The sequence below is a fragment of the Canis aureus genome, chromosome 29 (assembly GCF_053574225.1).
Source record: "Canis aureus isolate CA01 chromosome 29, VMU_Caureus_v.1.0, whole genome shotgun sequence".
In the NCBI taxonomy this organism is placed as follows: domain Eukaryota; kingdom Metazoa; phylum Chordata; class Mammalia; order Carnivora; family Canidae; genus Canis; species Canis aureus.
In genome coordinates, this window is record NC_135639.1 from 18559132 (window position 1) to 18582271 (window position 23140).

Genomic DNA, 23140 nt, shown 5'->3' on the forward strand with positions numbered 1-23140 from the left:
CAAATAAACTGAGATCCAGGGAGAAGTAATCCATTCAAGGTCATAGAGCAACTCAGTGGCAGACCTGGAAAGCCAAGGATGAAACAAGATGGCCCGGCACATACTATATGATGGGTGACATGGGACTAGGCACGCTATGCATATTCCCTTCAATTCCCAACTCACACTTAAGATGAACATCATCTTCCCTCATTATTGCTGTCACTTATGAGAACATATGGTTCTGGCCTTTAAGAAGTTTGCAATCTGAAGTTCTTTCATAATACCACACTGACTCATGTTTCTTCCACCTATTTTGAAGACCTGCCTCTTTAAATCCCCTTCTTTGAAAGCTTCCTTCTTATTCAGGAAATAAAATCTATGGATGATTTATCTTGTGTTTTACTTCTTCCTATAAAGAAAGGACAAATTCAACCAGAAACTCATCAAATTAAACATTAACCAGTTTCTTTCCAATTTGTCCCTTAAACCAGTTTTGATCAACTACTCTGTGAGAGGCAACAATAAGCACCCAAGAGAAGAGGCCCAATCCTCTAGAAATTTATTAATTTATCAAATGATCAAGAAATTTACCTTTTACAGGAACTCTTGCAATGGGAGCCAGGGGCCAGTTTTAAGAATAGTAAGTGAAGCATGATAATTATTTCAAGTGAAATAATCCAAATATATATCAATAGTAGAATGTACACATAAAGTGTGGGAAAGTAATACTATTCAGCAGTGACACCTGAGTGAGCTCTAATTCTAAGTGTCAATGAAGATAAACCCCAAAACATAATATAGAATGGAAGAAGTAAGGCACAGAAAAGTGTAGGTAATACATATATTTCTATGACATTGAAATTTGCATGACATTTAAAAAAAACAAAAAGACTAGTATTTAGCATTCATTATGTAGGTGGCAAAACTATAAGGAAAATCAAGGACACAATCTGCCAGCTAGGATGCTTAGTTCCTTTGCTCCAGGGAGTGGAGAAGGATGTGTCTGAGAAGGGACACACAAGGTCCTTGTAGGGGAAATGTTCCGTGTCTTCACTTGAGAGGTAGGTACCAAATGGTCTGTCTTATTCTTTAAATTGTATTCCTATCCTTGAGACATTTTTATATATGTGTATCTATCTCATTCCCTAGAATGTAAGCTCCATGAAGGCAAGGTTTTACCTTTATTGCCAGATCATCACATCTAGAAGGGTGCCAATATTCAATACATATTTTTGAGTAAATGAATGAATTAATTACTTAATGAATATTTTCCATAATATAAATTTTAATAATTAATGTTTGCTATAATAAAACCCATAGACAAGAGCTCTATTGCAATAAGGTCTAGAAATGCTGATGAGAGACCTAAACAAATGGAATGAAGTGAAGAGAGAGAATGTTCGCTGTGACCAATGTCATCTGGGGAGGACACAGCCAGACACTGAGGAAAAGAAGAGAAGCGAGAGGAGGGGGACTCTAGGCCAAAGGACCAACACAGTAATTACTACTATTAACTGAATTTTTTACACTGTGCCAAGATCTTATTTGATTTTCACTACAAGCCATTAAGATAAATACCATTATTACCTCCATTTCACAGATGAACTCGTGGCTTTCATTGAGCTAGTAAGTGGACTTGTGGTCTGGTCTGTCTGACTAGCACATAGATAAGCAAGAGGAGGGAATATACAGGCAATCTTCAGGGGAGGTGGGCATGTAGACTGGCTCTTGCTAATCTGGGCTCACCAAGTTCAGCTCTGACCCCACTGAATTCACTTTCCAACTAGACCCCATTGCTCTGTGCTTCTAACTGACTATTTGTAGGAAGCACAGTTCCTCTGCAGTGGAAGTGAGTGAGCAGAAGATGATCAGTAGTGAGTCACCTGCTTCTCATTCAGTGATGGCATTGAAGGCACCATTATCTCAACAGAGATCCTCTTCCTGTAAAAGGCAGGTCAGGCTGAGAAGCTAAGGTTTTGCAGCTCAGGTTTCCATTTGATGCATACACACCACCTGAGGTCAAAGGGATTGCAAACCAAGTCCCAATTCAGACCTAGTCATCAAAACTTCTGCTTGTCAGGGGGAAAGCCTCTTGTGCTTTCCAGGGGAAATTAATATTGATAATCAACATTATTATTGTTAAATAATGACAGCACTTACCCAGTTGGTACCAGGCTGTATGCTAAGTGCTTTATATGAACTGTTGAATTTTCAGAAGGGCAGTGTGAGGCATTTAGTATCTCCATCTTACTGATCAGAGATTTTTGATGGCTTGACCAAGGTGATACAAACTATAATCCATGTATATAAGACTCAAATCCATGTTGGCAGGCTACAGAACCTAAGTTCTTAACCACCTCACTCTACTACCTCTTGGGTATAGTAACGCATCAAAAGGATCAGGAAATAACCAGGAACATGTCAAGAAAGAAGAGGATGGTATCACTTTTCATGCTGAGGACTCTGGAAACAGAACTCGTTGGGCATCCTTGGGTCACTTCTCCAAGATCTCTCTCTCTACCTTCATCTCCTCCACTTGCTCCCAGACCTCAAGAAAATGTAAGCTTCTTTGAAAGTTCATCAGATTAGCAGCACAAGCTTCAAGGCAGTGCCTCTCCTTGCAAGATTAACAATGATATGTGTTAAATTCTCCCCCAGGGCTCAATGGGTTTCTCTTTCACATTAGCTTAATATTCAGGCACATTTTCATCTTCATTTCACCTTGAGCTTCTACTGGCAGTGGCTCCTACTACCTCAGATTTCAGTTTCCCTATTCTTTTCTTCACACCATCCTAATTCCTGTAAGACTTGAACAGGGACTTAATGCTCTGAAACAGATCTGCAAGGCACCCAGGAGAGTTTGCAGCTTTAAAAAGTTAGAATAAAATGAAGAAGCAAATCAACACTTTCTGATTTTATCTTATTTATAACTTTGGATTTTCTTAAATCATGATTCTTTCTAAAGCAGACTGAATTTGAGTTACAAGAAAAATATGATTGGAAAAAGAAATCCCGTAATTAGAGAAATAGGATATTCAAGGTTCATAACGCAAAAATCCTAGCCCCTTTTCTGGCTATATCTTTTAAATCTGAAATGCTAAATTCCATTAAATTGCTTCCATTTTATATATTGGAAACAGAGCCGAGACAGACTCAATTATAGTACTTTCTAAATTAGGATTCATCTAGTCTCCACCCTGGGCTCAGACCAAATTGGGTCCCCTAGTCCTGCCTCCCTCGTGCACATAGCAATCACACCATTTCTCTGGTGGGCTTCACAGATGTAGTTGGCTGGCACTGGGCATTGGTAGTTGCCCCAATTCTGGCAATTATCTCCACATGGTTTGCCCTGTGCACTGTCATTGCTGGAACATGGAACAGACTGGCTTGGCCTCATCCTGCCTCTCTCCGGTGCCACAGAGGCTTACAGGATGTTTTTGGTATCACGTAGCATGAGAATTGCCAAGAAGAGACCTTCAGAAGTTGCTGGGAGACTTAACACTGTGATCAGCAGGAAAGCTATGAAATTAAAGAAGAAAATCAAAAGAGAAGGTCAGACAGTACAGAGAGTCTCAAGAGAGTGTTAGATGAAGATTTAAAATATTTGAAGACAAATGGTCCAAAAAAAAAAAAGAGGAATAATATTAAAGAATAGATAAAACTGAAAATATGTACCATGACCTGTGGAACAAAGAGAATTTTTCTAATATCTAAATGCTTACAATACCTTGACAGGTGCAGGATTTCATAATGAAGCTTCCACTGTTCCCCACCTCTCCCTGTACACCACTTCCCCATACATATATGAAACAAAAAGGGAGATATTTGACCTTGCTAAGACTTACACCTTCCTTTTGCTGAGTTTCCATTTTAGTCTGTTGATTCTCAGATACTTAGCGTACAATCAGGAGTTAGATGATATCATTACGACTACTAATAATAACAGCAGCTCAGATCAAGTGCTTACTGTATAGCAGGCACTGTTCTAAGCATTTGATGAGTGTGAACTCATTAATCCTCACAGGATTAAATTTCCACTTTGAATACAAAGAAGCTGAGGCATAAACAGTCTTTACTACCTGCTCAAGGTTTCACAGCTCGTAAATGATAGTGTGCTGGAGAAGCTGATGGGACAATCAGAAGACTGAGGCAAGGAGGCTCAGTCCACCTGACAGAGGCCTGGAGGTGGTGAGGGAGGAAGACAGAGAAAAGCCAAATGGTCTGGGAATTGAGAAATATTCCAGGGACACCAGAGCAACAGTAAATAGAAAAGGAGAAAAGAGCTGCTTTTCAGAAACATTGCTATCGATTATGAATTGGATCAGATTTAACGCTTTTCAAGGGATGCAAGTAAAAGTTGAGCTTCCTATTAAAATATTCTGTTTTGGACTCGGTTCTCAGATTACAGCTCTACAGAGACTGAGGCATTTAAGGACCCAGTTTTTTGATGGTTACATATCTAAAGTGCTTAATGATTTGACATATGTGATCTCACCAGTGAAGCACCATCTCATGAGGATAAAACATAGTGATGATGTGCATTTGCAGGGAGAGAGCAGGGAGCAGCAAAGTGCTTCCAAATAGCTTGAAAACAAGATGGCTCTTCTGGCAATTAAACTATGAAATCAACCAACAATGGATTCATTTAAGAAATATTTACAAGGCACCTTCTGTATGGCAGGAACTGTTCTACACAATGGGATATAGCATTGAACAAAATAAATATTTTCTGGAGCTTACATTCTAGGAAGGAAATAAATAAAATAAGCAAATAAAGGCATAAATATTTACTATAAGGTATTTAGGAGCTGACCCAGTGGTTCTCAGCAAAGACAGGCAAAGCCATCTTAAGAAGAATGGACATCTCCCAGCTTTACAAGCTCCCACTTTCACCTCAAGGATTGAATGTGTCATCCATCTGGAAGGGAGAGGACTGGGAAGTTATAGAAGAATGATAAAAGGGAGACTTACAAGAGCCTAATATCAGCAGAGCCCATAGAAAAAAAGTACTATAGGAGAGACATATTTCAAACCAAGCTCTACTCCTTCCTAGCTATGTGACTTTGGGTCAGTTCCTTACCCTCTCTGTACTTTGGTTTCCTCAACTATAACAATACTGCCTACATCTTAGGTTTGGGGTATACATTTAAAAAGTCAGTATCTATAAAGTGTCTACTGCAGTAAACCAAATAATTGTGACTCACTGTTAAAATTATGCAGTATCCCTGCTGATAAAGCTGTTGATTGTAGAAACTCAGTGAAACTCATCAAATTGACTGTAAAGACTAACATGTATCACAAGAATCCAACTTGGTGACAGTGGTCCTTCCTGTTGATCACAAGCCCCAAACGCTTAGGTTGAGGGCTGGTACAGAGCTCAGCATAGATGGAAAGTGCCCTTAGGAGATACCAGAATCGGGTTGTCTGTACATTTCTCTATATTCAAAACTCTTATTTAATTTTCTTAATTAACAGGCATCAGTAATCATTACCAAGCTCTCACCGGGTACCAGCACTAAACCCACGTGCTATGGAATAAAAGGGCAAAAATTAACAAAAGGCCAAACTTGGTTTCCTGCCTTAAAAAAGCACACTGCCAACTGCAAGAGCTACATGAACTCTTGGATCAAAAATCTCAAAGCAGGGGCACCTGGGTGGTGCCGAGAGTTAAGCATCTGCCTTCAGTTCAGATTCTGATCTCACATTGGGCTCCCTGCTCAGCGGAGAGTCTTCTTCTTCTCCCTCTGTTCCTCCCCCTCCCTGCTTGTGAGCTTTCTCTCTCTTTCTCTCTCTCTCTCAAATAAATAAATATATTTTTTTAAATCTCAAAGCAGAACAAGGGCAAGCCTTGGGGTTCCCCCTAAGCACCGCAGAGGAGAGTGAAAAAGATGTTCCCTTGAGAGAAGGCTGAGTCATAGGACGAAGAGAGCACACCTTTGTGGAGTACCTCCCATGTGCCAGCCACCAAAATACACATTCTCATTTATTCTTCCCATGCCCTATTGGGAGAGATTGCTAAGCCCATTTTGTACCTGAGAACACTCAGCTTCAGAGCAGTTGAATGATTTGCTCAAAGTCATTCAGTTTTTCAGAGTCTTTCCAAGAATATAATTCATGTCTGACCTCGAATCCTTTGTTATTTTCCCAATCACAAGGAGGAAATATAGGGTAAAGGTCAAGAGTGTGGTGGGATCTGGGGACAAAGCTGAGATTTGGACTCATCTAACAGTGCATTTTAGGTGAATTATTTTATCTCCTTGTGCTTGTTTTCTCAGCTACAAACTATTTTTTCATGACAGTATCTCTCATACAACCTCGTTGGGATTTCAATGACATAATCCTTGCTTAGTGCCTAGGTGGTACTAATCCTTGCTTAGTGCCTTGGTGATGTCAAATAAGATGATATCCTCTCTTAGTTCCTCTTCCCATTGGGACGTGTAATGACAGCTTTTTGGCTTCTGAATATAGCTTCTTACTTCTGAATATAGCTTATTATTCACAAATGTCTTATCCTCACTGCCTCCAGCTCTACCACCAACCTGACTTCCTGCTTAGCATGGGGTCCTCACACCCTGGGTTATCCTGATGCTTTTCCCAGGAGAGGACTGGAGAAAGCGGTCAATGTCTATATTATTTCTGAACTAAGGAGTGTTTGAGCTGAGGATTTAGGAATTAAAAAAAAAAAACAGATTTCCTGAATCAGCAAATATTTATGCTAAATAATCCATTTACAAAACAACCCGCTGAAAGAGGAGAGCTTCACTGTTGCAGTTTAAGGGATATCTTGGGGGATGAAACAAGTTGTATTCTGGCTCCTTATTGGACTCTAAGTAGGTAGGGGAGTCTCTCTGCTGCCAATTGGACTTTTAGCATACTACAAAACAGCTCTTTATAAAGGTCTATCAAATATCATTGATCTATATAGAAAATACCTCTTGAGCATGTACTATGTGCCTTGATAGGCATTGATCTAGGTAATGAGGATAGAGCAATGAAAATAAGCAAACAACAAAAACCCATCATCTCTGCCCTCATGAAGCTTATGTCCTGTATTAGCTGTGCTCCATAACAAGTAGTACCAAAATTTATTGGCTAAGAGCAATAACTGTTTGCTCTAAATTCTGTAGGTTAGCAACTTGGGCTGGGCTCAGCTGGGCTGTTTTTTGGTCTCACCTGGGGTACCTCGACTGTGGCAGTATGGTCAGAGATGGCCTGATTTGCAGCAGGCATGTGGTGCTAGCTATCAGCTGTTTGGTCTAAGGGACCTCTACTGGGACAGCTTATGTCTGCTCTACATAGCCTTTCTTCCTCCAGTGAGGCTAGCTGCAGAGGCGCTACAGTGTCATGTCTACAACACTCTCTTGGTCAACGCCAGTCACAAGACCATTCCAGTGTAAGGGGTACTCCACCCCTTTATGGGAGATGCTCCAAAGATACATTGCAAATTGCATGTATATGTTTGGGGAAGAAATTTGTTGCCCCCCTCCTTTTTTTTTTTTTTTTTTTTGCAATATTTCTCAGTAGTTGAGACAAACAGCAAATATAGGGGCACCTAGGTGGCTCAGTCAGTTAAGTGTCTGCCTTTGGCTTGGGTCATGATCTCAGGATCCTGGGATCGAGCCCTACATCTGGCTCTCTGCTCGGCCATGAGTCTGCTTCTCCCTTTCCCTCTACCTCTGTGATCTCTCTCACTTTCACTCTCTAAAACAAACAAACAAACAAACAAACAAACAAACCAACCAGCAAATATATAACAATGCTTAGGCAAAAGTTTTCAATCCCGGTTCCACATAAGAATTACCTGGAGGGCTTCTTTAAAAAAAAATACCAGATCCTCCACCATAGCCCAGTTAAACCAGAGGTTAGAACTTGGGAATCCATGTGCTTGATCAGCTCTCTCCAAGTGATTCTAATTTGTAGCGAATTTTGAGAATCACTGATTAAAGTGCGGTGAAGAAAACTGAAGGTGGGGTGGGGGATTCTAGAACAATGAGAGAATCGTGTAAGATGTGGAGGCAAGGAAAGACTTTCTAAAGAGGGAATGTTTGAGCTAAGATTTAAATGAAGCTGGAGAGCCTTGGTGCCATCAGAAGCAGAGAAGGAAGAAGAGCAAGGGGAGAGGTAAAGAACAGGCTGGGGCAGCAGGAACAGATTTGGTAGAAGTATTGGAAGAATGTCCCACACCATGCAGGCAGTGCCTCAGGGGAATGTTCTACTCACTTTATCCTAGGTTCAAGTCCTTATAGTGTGATCAAATCACTCGGTTTTTATAAAGAGATAAAGGAATAAATAACTAACTGAAGAATAGAAGAATAGACTGTGGAAAAACACAACTTTTAAAAGCTATTTTTTAGAAGAACTCACTAGTTCAAAAGCAGTCTCTGGGAAAAAGGGAAACAAAGCTGGAGGAGAAGAGAATGTGCAATACGGGAAAACAAACAACAAAACAAAGCACTGCTTCAAAGACAAGTGTAGGGAAAAAAAAATAACTCCATTCTGAGAATTCACCAATGGTGGGTTCTCTGTTTCACAGGAGCAAATGGAAGCCCTGGAAACACAAGCTGGTACCATGTCCCACAGCTAATTAGAAGCTGAGAGAAGACTGGGCTGCAGGGACTCCTGCTCCTGCTTCACTTCCCTCTCTTCTCACTGTTCCTTGCCATTCCCTCCCCTGCTCAGTGCACATTACAAACCTCCAAAGGGATCTTTGGCATCTTACCTCCCAACCCCTTTCTCCAACAAAGTGACTAACTCACTGCCTAAGTTGTAGCTTCCCTGGATGAAGCCAGCTTGGTGCAGAGCTGTTACTTCCCTCCCCAGCAACTGTGTCCGCCTGGGAGGCAGCAGCAGGCATCCCCTCATGGAGTTCTCTGAGAAGGAAATGAGAATGTGCTGCGACCTGATTCCCAGTAATGTGCCCCCAGCAAGAGGGAATCCTGCTTGGAGAAGAGGAAGCTAAGGCTCAAACAAGGAATTCCAAACCCACCAAGAGCTAGCCACCAAATGAAAAATGGTCAGTATATAGTTTCAATATACATGGAGATTCCACTAGCTTCTATTCTGCTCATAGTGGGACCCAAGTCCACAATAGTTTTCAACTGTACTGATGATGACTGTTAAGTAGGCAAAGTCTCAGGACCCTCTCCAATCTCACTAAATCAAAATCTTTACGGTGGGGACTTTAGACTGCTCATTTTAAATAAGCTCCCCAGGTAATGATGTTCTAAGTGAAAAATCACAAATTCAATGAAAACTTAAATGCAATTCTCAACCCCCCAGCAATCAAGCACATTTCTCTCTCAGCAGCCAGTAGGAAATCCCAGGCCCCAAACCCTTTTCCCGAACATATCACTAACAGGAAGCCCCAGATCAAGACTGTGAGCCCCAATTCTGGCAGAAAAAAAAAGGATATTTTCCCAAGGAAGTACTTTTAATAAGCTTGGGAGACAATTTACTCTGCAGCCTGCACAGCCTGTAGCAGCCTCCCAGCTCCTCACGGATGGGGAGGATCTTACTAAACTTGAATGCGGAGACACCCCTCACATCTGGCTCACAACCAGAAGTCTTAGCTGGCTTGAGCCCACTCCCCAAATATGGACCTTGACATTGTTGATGGAACTATGCCCTGGGAGAGGAGGGAAGCAAGACCCTGGGCAAGAAAGCAAGACCTTTCATAGATGAAGAGGTTTTGCTCAAGCCAATTCTGTTGGAGAGTCAGACTTTGAGTGTGCTGATGATGGTAAAAAGTGAGGAAGAAATAGAGGGCCAGTGAGACAGGCAAGGCCCACAAGAAACCCAGCTCCATCTCCAGGGCAGCCGAGCTCGTTTTTTCCCCCCACTTGCCCAGTTTCTCTCTCCCCTCTCTGCTCTTCCTTGGCTCTCTTCTTTTTGACTTTCCTCTCTTTGTGTCCTTCTTCCCCTCCCACTTTCTCTTCCTCTCTCCTTTTATCTCTCTCTCTCTCTTCCTTTCTTCTTTTTCTTTTTCTCCCTCCCTTCCCCTCACCTTTTTCTTCATTTTGCACAAACATTGGGCAGATGTCCACTCCATGCCTAGTCGTGTGGACAGCACTGAAGAGAAACATACTCTCAGTGGTCTCTTGGAGCTCCCAACAAGTGGAAGAAGAGCCAAAGAACAGGCAACTGCAACTGCAGTTAGAAGCAGTAAAGTGTGCACACCTAAAACAGGCATGTAATCCAGGCTGCAGTTCAAGGAAGTGATGTCTTAGCAGACACTAAGATGTGAACGTGCAGTAGACCAGCAAAGGGTTCAAGGAAGTGTAGAGAGTGCTCTAGCCTGGTACAAATTCCTAATCAAGAGAAAACATGGTACCTTTGAGGGATTGTGAAGGTCTAGGGCTGCCATGCATAGTTGTGTAGGCTGTGTCTTGCACAAGGGCACTGGATCAAGGAGCAAGGGCTGAGAACTGCCCTGGGGCACTTTCATTGTGTGAAAGGCAGATTCCTGTTTGGCTCCTATATTGACAGGAACATCAAGCTAGTTTCTTCTATTGTTACTCTTCTTTATGGCATATCAGTGAAAGATTGGGACAAGAACAATAAAGCAGAAACTTCACTGGAAGCATCTTTCTCTGTTGGCTTGTTCAGGGCTGTTGCAAGATATTCTCAAGCCTCTGCCTGGTTTGAGGCTCACCAGATCTAACCAAGTCTTTAATTTCTTCACCAACATTTTATCCTGACTGGGTGCATTTGGTACCTCTGTCTTCAGATTAGTCGCTCTTTCCTGAAGTCATCCGTGCCCTTGGTTGGACTGCATGGAAATATTTTGTTTTCCAATATTTCCAGCCAACATTTACCCAGTGATGCCTCATTACCATTTAGAGAACAACCTTCACAGTGTATATTGGGAATCATTACTTATTCTCCCCCTCAGAAAGAAGAGGCATTTTAATATATTGCATTCTTTTTCAGAGTTTGGCTCCAAGTCTGATCCAAAGGCACTTTAAACAGTTAGATGTGTTCGAGAGACATTTGCATACTTTCCTACTAATTTCACTGGTCAGGGAGATGATTCTCAGCTGTGACAAAGATGTTCTCAAGGTACCAGGAATACCTTCCTTCTCCTTAAGAGCTAAAACCACAGGGAAAACTAAAGGTTACTTCTCAACATCTTTTTCTTCTACAGCTGAACCCAACGATAGATCTTGCTCTGATTGAAATAGTATTGACTCAACTTTGCCCACTAGGGCTTTTTGAAAGAAGGGTTAGTTGGCAGCAGAAATGGGATTCTGAAATATTTAAGGAAACTCCTATACATTGTTATCTTTGAGGAAGATGTTTTGAAATGAGTGAACTTTATCTTCTTTGTATAGAATAACCTACTTGTCTGCAATTAGAATAAATGAGGAAAGATATTTGCAAACTTTAAAATGTACACTATCCAGAAAGGTGGAAAGGTATTTTTGCCCTCCAGCAGGGATGCTCAGTGAGAGATACCTACTGCTGTTGTGGCCTGTCCCCAACTATGGAGGTGGGCTGGAAGACATCCTAGTCCCCAAACACGACTGAATACCATAGACACAGAGACTAAGAGACCTAGAGGATCATCCTTCCTACCCAACCTTTGATTCTAGACATGAGAAAATGGGGATTCAGAGGAGGCAATTGGTTTTTCCAAGTCAAATGGCAAATCAGTGGTGCTGCTGAGATTCACCCCTAGGATGACCTAATCTTCTACAAAGACCTTTCTTCAGCACCAGGATGATCCCTGATTTACTGTCTTTTATTTCATTAATGCATAAGGGTTCAGCATTACATGGTTCCAGAGAAAGTAAATGACACAGTCCTCACATACAAAGGGCTTTTTATTCTTCTAATCATCCTGCAATAATATCATCGCTTTTTTTGAGCTTGCTCGCTGACCTGAGGAGAACCTTTTAGATTGTATTTAACAAAACACCTTCCTTTTCAACAAAGAAAGAAGCTTAATTCACAACTACTATTTCCTTAGCATTTACTAGGATCAGCGGGAAATAATGGTTTTAAGTATGGAGAACAGAAGTGACAGAGAAGGGAGGTACTTTTCTTCTTTATATAACAAACCAGAAACAGGAGGCAATAAGCTATGTATGCATCTGTGTGTGTGTGTGTGTGTGTGTGTGTGTGATTTTAGGCTGAAATGGCACATATCTAACACAAGTATGGATTTTCATATCAGACAGATTGGGCTCAAATATCAACTCTGACAACGTCTAACATGTGATCTTAGCCACCTTCCTTAGTATCGGTTTCCTCTTGTCTGAAGGGGGAATCGCAAGTTCACAGTCACTGACATGGAGCCTTGGTGTGAAGATTGAGCAAGACAGAGAATGGGTAGTCCCTGCACCCAGGGGATAAAGGAGAGGTCAGCTTTTCTTTAAGGGGAGTTTAAAAGGGGGCTCTATACTTCCTATTTTCCCATATTCTTTAAATTTCTAGGATTAAGATGTTTTCCATTGTGAAACAGAAGGGAGAAGACAAGAGAGAGACTTTATTAAGGATGAAAAATGGCTACAATTTTGAAAGCAGCCTTGTTGACAATATGTGAGTATGTTTTCAGAATAATTAATAGGAAATCTAGGACTGAGGAAATTAATTACTATTGGTTCAACTGCCTTCCAAATGGCAACCTCGAAGCTGATACAGTGAGGTCTCAGTTTCGCAGTGGGGTCAGGGAAGGCCTCTGTTGATTCACTGCTTGCTGCCCTGGGAGACTAAGGAGGTGTTTCTGTCCATCATAACAATATCTTCCAAAGGTGGGAATGAATATTTGTTAAGCCCCTACCATATGCTTGCCTATACCAGCTGCTTTTGCATGTACAAATTTAAATATCTTATCGATCTTATAAATTAAGTATAATTAACTCTGTTTTAGAGATGGGGACATTCAGGGCTAAGAACTTAACTTGCCTGAGGATACACACTTGAAAATTGACAGTCATTTACAGCCCAAGCCTGCCTAACTCCAAAGCTTACACCCTTTCCTCTTTACAACACCACCTTCCACAATGTGTGTGGTGAATATGAAGGAGGTTGGCTTAGGATGCTTGGGGCCAGGGTCTCACTTTATTGATAATTGTTCAATTTGTCCTAGTTTTGAGAACCACCGTTTAAGTAGCTGAATGCACTTGGCAAGTTACTTAACCTATCTGACCACTTAACCATTCTGTGATTTTGAAGACATTGCCACCATCCTACAGGATACTAGAGGTTTAGAACCTAACTACGCTCACTCAGAATGTGGCCAGAACCTAACTTCAGTGAGTAAAGAATGGATAGAGATGCATACAGGAAAGTGTGTATGTGTCTCTTGATAGAGAATATGAAACTCGAGTTCCATATTATTTCCTTGCCTCAAAGTCAACAAGGTCCTTACCAATTCACTGGGGTTAAGCCATCCTTTCATGTTTTGCAAACTTCCTTACCCAAATTTTCTAGAGAACCCTGTCCACAGGAGGCAAGGAGAACTGAATAAATGGCCAAGAGCCTAGTAACCCTCCAGATCCAAGATTTGATGAAAAGTAGAGAACTTGAGAAAAGATAAACCTGAGTCCAGTCCTTGTGGAAACCACAGAGAGAAGCCCCAAATGTTAAGAGACTGCCAATTTTAATTAGCAGATGAGAACTTATAGCAATTATGGTAGGATTGAAACAGCATGGACTCTGGAGACTGTAGGTTTGAGTCTCAATTTCAAAATGGCAAGGACTCTTCTAATGGGAAACCTTGTTCAGGCATTCCTCATTGATCTGACCAAAAATTCCTCAGAACTGCATGGTCTAGGAGTGCCTGGATGGCTCAGCAATTGAGTGTCTGCTTTTGGCTCAGGGTGTGATCCTGGGGTCCTGGGATCAAGTCCCACAATGGGCTCCACACAGGGAGCCTGCTTCTCCCTCTACCTATGTCTCTGCCTTTCTCTCTGTGTCTCTCACGAATAAATAAAATTTAAAAAAGAACTGCATTGTCTATACTCTTTTGTCTAAGTCCTCCTCTTTTTCTCTCTCCATTCTTAGATGTCAGTCCCAAAGGTTTATCCTGTCCTCTACTGCCCCTTCTCTCTTCATCCTTTATAGTTGTTTCTACCCACAAATCTCTTGCACATCTGATCCCATCTGAGTATCTGCTTCTCAGAAGATTTGAATGGACCCAGGGTAGTGGAAGTGGTCTGAGAGAGCTTGAGGATGGGCACCTTCACTACCCAGCTGGTAATGAATGGGAAAGATGACATGAATAGTTTCGGGCACAAGGTAGTGGCCTAATAGCTGAAGACTCCCTGAAGCAACCTGAGAAAACATGTTAATGGGAGGAAATTTCCCTACCAGTACAAGCATTCAAGTACTTTGAAGGTATGGAGAAACCAATGCCTACAAGGGTAGTAGAGCTGGCTGGACACTGCTAAGTGGTACCGATGCTCCACAGAGGGATAAAGAGAAACTAAAGATAGTCACCAAACAGCTAAAGGCTGAATATAAGAGCCAGTCTAAGAGTGTAGGAACCGGAGGATCTATTTGGTAGCACAAAGGAGTTCTTGTCTCCAGCAAGGAAGCATAGACAATAACATTCACTTACAGTCTTGCCCTAGGCCTGTATTAATTCTTTTCCCCTCTATAATAGTATATATAGTCCAATTACAGTACTCCAAGACCTAGAGATCTACACCTTGTGGATATCCTATAGAATGTCACATTGATCCATTATACCAATGTCATCACATTGATTGAGGAGTACAAACAAGAAGTGGTACCAATGCTAGAGACCTTGGTCCAATACATTGTTAAAGTGGATGGGAGTGAAACCCTTTGAATTTCAGGGATTTTGCATTTCAGAAAGGTTTCTAGGGAGCTAGTGGTCAGGAGTGTACTAGGATAACACCTAGTAAAAGACAAATGGCTGCGTCTTGCACCCCCTACCCCGAAAGAAGCACAGCATCTGTTAGACCTCTTTGAGTTATGGAGGAAACACATCCCCCCCTAGCATTTAGTGTTGTAGGTACCTTCGATTTTAGCTGTTGGTAAGTAGCTAGAGTAGGGGCATAATACCTCATTCCAATGAGGAGATTCACTTTCTTGAGGCTTGGTTTTAGATATCATAACGTTTGCCTAGCTTGGATTCAATGCTACTCACTTTTATTTTGTAGTTCTTGAAAGGCCCTACCTGAAGGCCTTAAGTAATTTCCAGGATCCTTCATCCTTTGAGGTATTGAACTTCATTTTTAAAAATCTCATTTGTAGTGTGAGGCTGCTGGAAGTGCCACTTAGCTTTTTAGCTACATTCTGTTCTGTTTCTCTATCTCTGTCTCTCTCCAGTTTTAAAAAAAATGGCATGGGGCAGCCCAGGTGGCTCAGCAGTTTAGCGCCGCTTTCAGCCCAGGGCATGATCCTGGAGACCCGGGATTGAGTCCCACGTCAGGCTCCCTGCATGGGGCCTGCTTCTCCCTCTGCCTGAGTTTCTGCCTTTCTCTCTCTCTCTCTCTATCTATCTCTATCTCTATCTCTATCTCTATCTCTATCTCTTTCTCTTTCTCTCAATCTGTGTGTCTCATGAATAAATAAATTAAATCTTCAAAAAAATTAAAAATAAAATAAAAGGCAAAAGCCTCAAGGGATGAACTATGTCAGACTCACATTACTGCATCCCATCATTCTTGGTGAGAATATTTATCTGTGATAAGCCATCCAAATACTCATCGTACTTATTTTCTATAATCTAAAATCTTCAGTAAAAAAATCCATATCCACATAAATAGGAAGTCTGAAAAGACTCCACAAACAAGTGGAAGGATACTTTGGTCCCTGCTACACACTGGAAGGGCACAGCCTCTTATGGATGAGTCTTTACTCTGGCGCTCCAAAGAGGAACTCTACCCTGAGCCGCAGCAGGCCTGGGAGAAACCCAGCATTATATCTGATATTTAAAAAGAACTTCCAAGTGCTCAACATAGAACAGATGACATATGATCAAAACCTTCCTGTAGTTACTATGTTACACACACACAGTATATACAGAGGCTGCTTACCCCGAAGGAGTGGGAAAAGCAGATGCTTTAATCAATGGACTGTGTAATATCTTTTTTGAGTGTCTGTCAATAGTAGAATTTTCCTGATGGCCAAGACAAACTTGCCTTTGTAGTACTGTGATCTGATTAAGTAGCTCAGTGCTTGGTATATAGTATGCATTCAGTAAACCTCAGCACTCTATATTGGAAAGAAGAAAGAGAGGAGGCAACTTTAAGGGAAAGTGTCCCTTAGAGAAGCAATAATATAACAACAAACCTCAATTATCAAAGATTCTGAAGCTGAATGTGCCTGCACTGTGTATAATCATCAGACTGCCTCAAAGTAGAAATCAAGCATTTCTGAAACGTAGTAGTTTGTTCATTTTCCATTCTTCACTTTTTATATTCCTCTGTCCCAGTGGAAAGGGAAATGTAAATCTTCTCATATTAGTGCCTCTTGGCCTCATTGGGTTTCATGTGGCATTGAGTGGATTGTCAAAATAAAAATCCAGAGAGGGACCAGGGTATTGGTTTATGTGAAGTAACTATAATATTCAAATGAAAGCTACAAATCAGCTATGCAAATGAGCCTGTACCCAGGGCAGAATTGCAATCAAACAGCCTGCAGAAGGAAACTTAATAAGCCCTGCCTCTCCTTCTATTACCTTGTGAGTAAGTTTCCTGAGAGTCCGGGTCTTGTGAGGGCATCGAGAGAGCATAGCTTCGGGCATTCTGCTGGCTGTCACAGAACCACACTGGGGCCTGGCAGCACTCTAAAGCTCTATGAAGGGTTGAGCAGCTTGCATCTGTGTCTCCATCAAAAGGCATTAAATATGCATTTGATCAAGACAGTAGTTAGGAATATGAAGCACCTATGGGGGAAATTTGCTTGAAATTATAGTCATATGTACATTCTTTTCCTCTGAAATGGCTTTGGGACTAACATGCTGACAAGAGAGTTGGTTAAAAGAATGGGAGATCACCCAGAGAAGATTGACTGTCAACAGTTTTGGAGAAGGAGTAGATCAAATATCAAGGTTACCAAAGTTAGGATGTAGCCCTACCCACGGGATTTAATTTTACCATTTGTGTGGCTATAGAATCATAGAAGACAAGCAGTAATACCTCCTGATTTGCCTGAGATAGTTCTGTTTTAAATCTATTTGTTCCAGGATAATTGTTATTAGCATCAACTTTCATTCTTAAACATGTCCTGGTTAGGATGATAAATTACACGGCCATACAGACATCATACAAAGTAAGGATCTTCAAAATCATGCACCTTTCAGGTAAGTCAAACCCTAAGTCTAGTAGCATAGGGACTATCGCTCCTTATAGCCCAGATCAATGTCCATTAATGATGAGGCTGGTATATTTCCCATCTCTGGAATTATCAGGCAATGGCTAGATAAGGAGATGAGGTAAAGGAAATTCAGCTAGTAAATCTGGACCTAAGACAATGGCTCTATAGAGTTCCTTCTTTCCCCAAGATTCTGCAAGAATCAGAGATTCAGCAAGAAACAGACCCAGAGTAGAAGTAGTTTCTCAAGTTTCTGCAAGAATATACAAGCTGAGGAAGAGTCCTGAGTGCAAGTTTCCTCCCCCTCTTTACTAGATACTGATCTAGTGAGGAAGTGAGACAGAGGCAAAAAGTTGAGAGTGGTTACAAGTACTATATGCCCACCTCAACTACAACCCTGGCTGGCCCAGGCTCTAGCTTGGACTCGAAGAATAGCAAATTCTTGCTAGGTGTAAGAATTCAAGTATGTGTGCACATCTAGCAGTTTGTTTTAGCCAGATAGAGGCAAGCTTTGGTGGATTATTAAACAAAATTTCAGTGACTTAAACCACAAGTTTATTTTCCTCTTGGCCACACTTTACATTGTGTGTTGGCTGGACACTCTTGCTCATGTCCTATTTACTCAGGAACTCCATCATATTTTCATGGTTATTGCAATAGGAAAAGGAGAATGTGGTGACTTACCCACTAGCTCTGAAAGTTTCTGCCCACCAGGACACACATTACCTCTACATTTTACTGGCCACAGGAAGTCACATGTACATGGATATGCCTAATTTCTTAAGAGAAGGGAAGTCCATGGAAGTCGGGGAACAGGAAATACGTGGAGCATGGCACCAACTATAGGTCTATGGGAGGGAATGTTCATATGGCATGCCAAAGTGCCTGGTACACAGCAGGAGCCAAGAGCATGCCAGCCCCCTTCAGAGAAATGTGTCCATCCTTTGGATTTCTTTCCTCCAACTTTCTCTGCTCTTCCTTTTGAAGGAGACTACAGTATGGAGATTGTTTAGTCTGGGGACACAGAAGGGAAGAATTCTGGACAGTACTCCTCAGACAGGTGAGGAGCTCTTCCATGTATCACAGGCCAACACTTCCTTATCATATTCTGACCTGCGCATATCTAAACAGTAGCAGCAGCAAAACTAGTATTTACTTACTTGGCATTTGCCACGTGCCAGGCCCTGTTTTAAGTGTTTCACCATGCATTTAATCCTCACAACAGCTATTTGAGATGGTTAGTATCCTCTTTCTACAGATGAGAATATTCTGGCAGAGGAGGTAAAGTAACTTCTCTGAGGTCAGCGGTTATTAAGTGTCCAAGCTGTCATACAGATCCCAGGCTTTTGGCTTCAGAGTCCATGTTTCATTACCTGTGCCCCAGACAGACAGGTTGAGGAATCAAGACACACCTGTCTTGATGCCATTAGATGCTATCAGATAACAATAGATGCTATTGTGTAACAATAGAATCTGATGGCATAGCTTGTACCAGAATGCTGTTTCCCAGGGAATGGAACTCCTGGAGGCGTTGGAAATTGTATCAGTTCCTTAAAAGCATTTCATAGCATGGTGATTACATATCACATGGTGATATGTGAATTCTCTTTTCATTGCTTTCTTCTCTGTGTTTCCTTTTTCTTTTTTAAGATTTTATTTATTTATTCATGAGAGACACAGAGAGAGGGAGGCAGAAACATAGGCAGAGGGAGAAGCAGGCTCCATACACAGAGCCCAATGTGGGACTCGATCCTGGGACTCCAGGATCACGCCCTGAGTCAAAGGCAGACACTCAACTGCTGAGCCACCCAGGCGTCCCTTCTCTGTGTTTCCTAATCCTTCTGATTATGTCAGAAAGAAAGCTTGGATGTCTAGGCCATACTGGAACTAACTAGCCCTTGTTAATCTCACTTTGAGGGAAGAAAAAGGCCTCAGGCACAGAACCTTCTGCAGGCAAGAGCGTCCACTTAGAATTAAAGAACATCGTTTTGTTTGCATTGTATTTATTTTTATTGTTATTTTCTATTATTGGACGGTGATACTAGGTTTCCTTTTAGGGCAGTGATATAGTTTCATATGAAAACATTTGTTTAAGTAAAAAAGAGAGAGAGCTGATATGGAAAATGGAAATTAAATAGCATGAGTGGTATTCAGACATGCCCAAAATGGTGTAAGTGGTGAGTCAATGACTTGAATTTGGGAAACAATATTCTGGACAGATGGGCTTGTAGAGCAGCAAGCTGGCCTTAAGGTAGACAGTAAGAAATTCTTTTCCTTTCACTAGCTGCTACTTGGTGGTCAATAAACAAAATAATAAGAATCTCTTCTTTCCCATCTATGACACATGTTAAAAGTGTTAAAACCCTACAGATTTAAGATAAAATGAACCTAAAAGGAAGCAATGCAATGAAACAGAGTGTTGCATCAGGCAAGGAGAGAAGTAGACTTAGATCAGTAACCAGCCACCCCGTGACCAGGAGTGAATTTCCTACTGAACCAGAGCCTCTGAGCCATGGTCTCCAAGCTGGGAGAAATAAAAGCCATATCCTGGGGTTCTTGAGATTATTAAGTCAAATCATGGGGAAAATATTACCTGGCTCACCTTGCTGGGTATTGTGAAGATCAAGCATTCATTCCACACTTTTTAAGAAACCTACCACATGCTGGGAAGTCAGAAGATAGTGTCAGCTTTTGCCCCTGCAGAGCTGAGTCAAGTGGGAATTTACACTAACAGCAGCAATAAGAGAAATAAATCATGGAACTGCCATTTATGAGGATTCACCAGAGGCTAGGTGTTGAGCTAAGCATCCTATATGCATGACCCCATTTTATCATAACATTAGCTCCAAGAAGGTAATTATCATTTCCATTTTATGGAAGAGAATCGGAGACATGGCTGATAAGAAACTTACATAGGGTTAGGACATCAGTGCATGGCAGAGCCAGGACTCACCCTCACAACTGTTTTCTTCTTAAAACAGATGTTATGCAGGAAAGTAGAGGTCAGGTGGGTTTTAGCAAAGAGGATGGGGAGTACTGAGAACACTTGGAGAGTCAGCCCTGCATCCACCCAAGCATTTTGTGGATTGTGAAGCATTCATGGGGAAAACTTGTTGGTACTCATTATTCCTACTGCATTATTTTTAGAGTCAAATCTTCCCGATGGGGCTTTTGAAGTTCTCCAAGCACCCATGTGTACATGTGGGGGAATTTCACTACTAGAGCAACGCTCCTTGATGCTTTACAAGATTTCACACCTGCCGGAATTACCCTGGGGATCTTGTTAAAGTACAGATTCTAAGTCTGGAGTGGAACCTGAGAGTCTGCATTTCTTATAAGCCCCCATGGTCTATTCTACTGGTTCAAGGCCATGGTTTGAATAGCAAGGCATTAAAGCCATCAGGGCCCATGGAATAGAGATCTGTTCTCAACCTTTCCAAGCCAAGAGCCCTACTCAGCTCTAAATCACAGTGTAATGTATGAGGTGGGTGGGCAGTCTCCCTGCCTCAGTGGGAAATGAACAGAACCAAGAAGGGCTAGAATCACAGCCCTTCACACAGCTTCAGCTCTGAGAGGAGAGCCTGCTGGCTGTAAATTCCCAATCAGCAATTAGCCAGAAGGAAACTGGTCTGAGGAGCCATTAACATTTACAAGTCGCCCCAATAATCCTCCTCACACTCACTTGAGGGCACCACAAAGTGCATGTTGTTGAGCCTAATGAAAAAGCCTCTAAAATATGCAGTTAAATTGTACTTCCTCTGGGAGTGGTAATTTATTTTGGGATAGGAGTCTCCCTCTGCTTGGTGGTGGCCTTTTTGCTTAGTTATTTGGTTGTTTTCCTGTCTCCAGCTATCCAGATGCTGAGCAGGTAAGGGGCATCGAGCTCTTTATGGGTCATCTCATTTTATCCTCGCTCCTTCTCAGACTGATAGAGAAGGATGCTGAACCTTAGACCAGGACTTGATGACTCAGATTCAACCCCAGGTTTCTGGACTCCCAACTTCCAGTCTGAAAATGGACTATTAGGGGTGGTTAAGGGATACCTGTTAACTCCAGAAATTGTATGCAAAGTTGTATGTGTGCGGGTGCATGCAAATAGGCTTTCGTGTGTGCAGAGAACTAGATAGTTCATCAGATTTTCAAAGGCACCTGTGATTCCCTCAAAAGGTAAGCACTCTCTGGCTCGATGTTGCAACTGGAAAAGAATCATCCTGAGCAGTGGTTCTCAGTTTTTCTTGGTGAGAGGCCCAGCCTTTTAATGTCAAATTCCCCAACCATTTCCTCAAAAGATAGTTGGGATATCAGAATTATTACCTGAGAAAACACATGGTGACAAAAGGAACTCAATTCAGGCCTTATGTCAAGTGAATTTGTGCTGTAATCATTATACAAGCATCTACGGGCACTTGGTAAATAAGAGTAAGTGGATGCGGCAAATATTGTTTCTTTCCTTCTCCCTTTTTTCTCACCTGGGATGTGACGGGCCTGAGTCTAAATGATAAAGATCCCTACCCCTAATCAGAGCTCATGCCCTGCTATCATATGCCTACAACAAGCAGCTGCAGACCTCTTTGTCTCATTCACAAAAGGCAGCTTCTGATAGTGATTAAGAGCACCACCTATGCTTGGAACCAGACAGACCAGCATGCAAAATACTGTTGTGTAACCATTGGACAATCTCCTCAGTTTACCCGTCTATTGAATGCGGATAAGAATAGCACCTACCTCCTTTTTTTAAAAAAAGATTTTATTTATTTATTCATGAGAGACACAGAAAGAGAGGCAGAGACATAGTCAGAGGGAGAAGCCTCCCTCCCCTTCTGGGAGCCTGATGTGAGACTCAATCCCAGGACTCCAGGATCAAGACCTGAGTCAAAGGAAGGTGCTCAACCACTGAGCCAGCCAGGTGCCCCAGCATCTACCTCCTAAGGGTCTTATAGGGATTAAAGAGATGATGATGTACAGAAAGTATGGCTACCATTAATTCAGTACTTTCTAGGTGCTGGCTACTTCATATCATCTCCTTTCATCCTGAGATCTTGAATGTTGTATTCCTTATTCAACATCCTCGTGGCTTGAATTGGGTTTGTCTAGAATCCAACCCCATGGGCGGGCAACTTTTCATTCTCTCAATGATCTCTGTATGTGTTCAATGCCACCATAGAACCATGCACACATAGGTGTTTGATAGATAGGTGTTCACTTAAATGGGTCTAAGTCCTACCTCAATATATATGGTTGGAAACAAAGCACGATGAATCAGCTGGAGGCAATCTTTGCACATTGGCTGGAGGTATATACAGGCTCTACTGAGAAACAGTGTGCTCTTGTCAAAACAAGACTTGTTGACAGACATCATAGAAAAGAATCTGAAGATGGCAACAGAAAATGCAGACCCTTGTTTTGACTGGATAACATGGCCATGATTTCACCACTCTGAGTTCAGCTATAATATAAAAGTATCAATAGCTGCCTTGTCTACCTTTCAGAGCTGGCCATAAGGAGTCAGTGAGATCACTTAAATGAAATTGTTTGACATAGTAAGTACAGTTTTCACTGTCATCGGTATTGTAGTTATAGTGACAGGTAGAAAAGTCCCAAGGGAACCTCAAAACAATTCTGCTTTGGAGGAAAGTTGCATTTGGAGAGACAGAGGACAAGAAGGAACCAGGACCATGGAAAAAATCATGTCTTCAATGGAAGTCTGAATTCTTAAACTTAAAGCCACAATGGAGGGGTGGAGGGTGGAGAGGGTGGCTAAAATTCATGGCCTTTCCAAAACTATCTTGTAGAAAGTGTTAAAAAGTGATTTAAATAAGATATTTACCAACATTTAAACTTTACTCCCCAAACTGACCCAGTTTTCCTG

The 23140-nt window shown here is 41.7% G+C and overlaps 2 long non-coding RNA genes across 3 annotated transcripts in view; both read right to left on the bottom strand.

Moving 5' to 3' along the window:
• The window catches only part of LOC144301106 (uncharacterized), a 35417-nt gene extending 16706 nt beyond the window's left edge, over positions 1 to 18711 (bottom strand). The window contains exons 1-2 of one of the 2 annotated variants that reach the window (XR_013367834.1): positions 18432 to 18711; positions 2889 to 3501 (exon numbers count right to left, since the gene is read on the bottom strand). This is a non-coding gene — a long non-coding RNA (uncharacterized LOC144301106). Of the gene's footprint in view, positions 1 to 2888; positions 3502 to 18431 lie in introns of those variants that run through there. The other variant, XR_013367833.1, reaches the window with a different exon arrangement.
• LOC144301107 (uncharacterized) overlaps positions 1 to 23140 on the bottom strand; it is a 94144-nt gene that overhangs the window by 41450 nt on the left and 29554 nt on the right. The window lies entirely within an intron of this gene.